The following is a 3822-nucleotide window of genomic DNA, read 5'->3' as shown; positions in this document are numbered from 1 at the left end:
TATATATATATATATATATATATATATATATATATATATACACATAATTATATACAATATATAGAATGTAATTATATATTAATCTATGTCGTATATGTATTTATATACCAAATATTCATTGCATCATAATTAATTATGTAATAACGTAATTTTTCTTGTGCTAAACAAGTATTGATAGTGTTTCAATTTTTATTTATCAATTATTTTTCTTATATGGAGAGATTATAAGAGAAAGTAAACATACATACACATATATAGATGCATTTGACACGTATTATTATTACACAATAAAACTTTCTACGGACAATTAGTAAAATATAACGTAAGCTACATACAAAAAAATTAATTTTAAGTCTTACTATTAATATTATACTTACGGTTAGTATATAATGATTTTGTACAAACCACGAAATATTGGGCACGCAAATTTTGGTATATTCCTTAACGAATTTTAATGCGGATTCATTTCTATCCATTTTTTATGTACAAACGTAGCAAAATACGCCCATAAATAAGATACGTATACGTTGTGCATAATTTCAAATCAATTTAAGTTTATATTTTATTATCTATATCAAATATAGATAAATTAATAATATTTATCTATTTTTACAAACTTGCTTCTCAAGTGAAGCATATGAGCCACTTTATTTTTCAATTGGAATCGCAACATACATTCATATGTATAGTTTGGTTAAAAACTCTCTCTTTTTTCATATTGTTATATTGTTATAACTTCACTAATCGTGGGAAAGATTCTCTCAGTGATTCTGTTGTAACCCATTCATCTATTAATTCTCTTTCTTTAAATATTACGAGTAATCAAAGGGATGTAACTCGGAATGCCGAGTCACTCAATCGCAGTGCGATTGACTTGTGATCTGTGGATCCGGGTTCGATCCCATTTGCGCCCAATAGGGTAACTCCGGTATATATACGCCGAACTTATCAAAAACTTAATTTATTAAGTATTGTTTATTATGTTTAAAGTAAACGAACTACATCAGTAAAAACTTTGTACTTGTCTATTATTATGAAAAAAATATTGGAAATCCGAAATATTTATATTTCGTATTAAAAAATGAACTTTTTTAAAAAGTGTATTTTTGCCGTATATCCCATAGAGATGGGATATATGACTATTCATAGGGGGAAGGGGAATATGTACGGCTCATGAAAAATTTACAAATAATGCATATAAATAAGTCGTAAAATGACATAATAACTTATAAATTGCGTTCTCTTATTCACTACGAGAAAATAAAAAATTTACGTACAAAATTAAAAAATTTAAATTATTATTGTATAAAGAAAAGTTTCGTTGGTAATTGAAAACAGAATCCCCTACATTAACTTAACTTCGACGAATGTTAAATCTCTCCGATTAAACACTACCAATGATATGCTAGAGTCGTTCACGGAGCTCGTTAATGTCTTCGTGTTGTTATCTCCACAAACAGCATTGATAGCATTTGCATTCATAATGCGAATAGCGTTCCACCGAACGCACTCATAGACAGAGACATACAAAAAAAAACCAATTCTATATATATATTTTTTACATATGTAAATATATATAATAGAACTTTTTATTGAGTAGTTACTAAAATGTCATTTAATCAATATACAAATAATTACCATTACATGTTAGAAATGTTCTTAAATTTTATTAACTTTTAAGTTACACCATTTGAATTTAATTTCATGACACGACATTAAATTTAATGTATTTATAACTAAACAGTACCTTATTAAAAATGTTCTTAAATTTCATTAAATTTTAAGTTACACAATTTGAACTTAATTTTATGATGAAAAATTACATTAAATTTAATGTATTTATAACTAAATAGTATATTTGTGTACATAAAATTTAATGTATTTTTCATGAAAATTTAGGAAATTTAATATACTCTTCATAAATTTAATTAAAATACATATACATAATAAAAGTACATTAAATTTCATAAATGTATATGTCCACACATTTAAGTAATTACTGTAACTTAATTTTTAATTAAATCATTCATTATTTTTAATTTCGTTCATAATCATTTACATGTAAAGGAAGCTTGTGGTTATGATTACATCAGGTTACATTTCTAACAGTGTAGTTTGTGTAATATTTAGTGTATAATTATTTCATATTCATTTTATTTTCACCAACTCGATTTCTTTTTGATTTCAAGCATCTTATTTCATTTTTACATGCAGAGTACTTTCTTCACTTGTTAATACATATATATCTTTTAAATTAATTTTAAGAATGCATGCCACTTCTTGGATGGTTTGGGGAAGCATCTTGCACTTCTTCTCCACAATAGCTGTAAATCCTGAGATCGCCAGATGACGTGTCTCTTCTAATTCGTACAATTCGCGAAATATTGGACACGCAAACGTTGGTGAACAATATTCACGGGCAAATTCCAAAGCGGGTTGAATCATTTTCAACCATTTATTTTTTATGTACAAACGTAGCAAAAGAAGTCTAGGAAATACGTATGCGTTAGGTTATAATTTCAAATCAATTTTTAAATATAGATAAACCGATAATATTTACTGATTTTCACAAGTTTGCTCGTCAAGTGGAAATACACGATGTAACCACCATAGCTTTGCAACTGGTAAAACTGTACTCGATGCATATAAGTTGGATAAGAATTCTTTTCTCTCAAGATTATTACATAATTTTAGATTAGTTAACAAATGAGTAAAATTATTAAATGTTTTTGTCGTGACCCACAGTTTCGCTAACAGCTGGGTTGTCGTATTTTTTTCCATTAGACAATGCAACTCGGGATACAAAATACATATATTTTCAATAGACATAAGTCTTAAATTCGGTCCATACAACCATTTATCCAATATTGGTTTTAGTCTCTATAAGTAGATACACAAAAGTTATTATTCGTTAATTCAATGAATAAATGTTGCTAAAATTTTAGAATAATTTGTTTACACAGAAAGATGTTACCTCTTGTGTCTCTAATAATAATGTATGTGTAAAATAATAACACAAATAGTTCATCCAATCATTAGTGTTTATACTTTGAAAACGAAAATCTTGCAAATAAGATTTAAGATATAATTCGAAATATCTTAATCCTAAAATATATTCCAAATAACTCAAAAGAATATATCCCAATTCGTCAATTACACATTTTGTGATATCTTTGGGTAAAATATTTCTCAAATTAGGTACTAGTTTCTGTTCAGAATCAATATCAAGTAAACATATCTGTAACATTAACAAAATTTAAAGGAAAAAATAAAGTAAAAATGCAGATAAGTATATGTATGTAGAAATATGTATGTGTATATACGAAATGTAAATATGTATACTTGCAAAGTATATAATTCTGTAAATTTGTAAAGGTGTTGTTGGTAAATTGTTGTTAGTATCAATCAACAGTTTCAATATATTTCTATACTTATATTTCTATACTTTTTGAATGAAATATTAATAATTTACCTTAATTATCAGATCGTTAGTGATATTTCTTTCCAGAAATGACATTTCATTAGAAATTAAATTTTGCTCATACATATGATGTATAATTTTTCTGGATATGAAGGTACTGAAACTTTTATTTAACCACAAATGTTGAAAATTTTTACACGAAACTAAACCTCCTGTCCAACTCTGAGCAACTTTTTGAGCAACCGTACTATATATCAAAAAGGCATCTTCGTTAAGTAAAGTTGATGACACAAATATCATCGAAAGACATGATAGTTCAATTTCTGGGATATTTGATGGAAGCACACATATATTGTATTCATGTACATGATCTACAATTATCATTTTAATATATATTTATA

This window comes from Atta cephalotes (assembly GCF_000143395.1).
Source record: "Atta cephalotes unplaced genomic scaffold scaffold00002, whole genome shotgun sequence".
Taxonomy (NCBI): domain Eukaryota; kingdom Metazoa; phylum Arthropoda; class Insecta; order Hymenoptera; family Formicidae; genus Atta; species Atta cephalotes.
The sequence above is the reverse complement of the archived record's forward strand: the minus strand, read 5'-3'. Positions refer to the sequence as shown.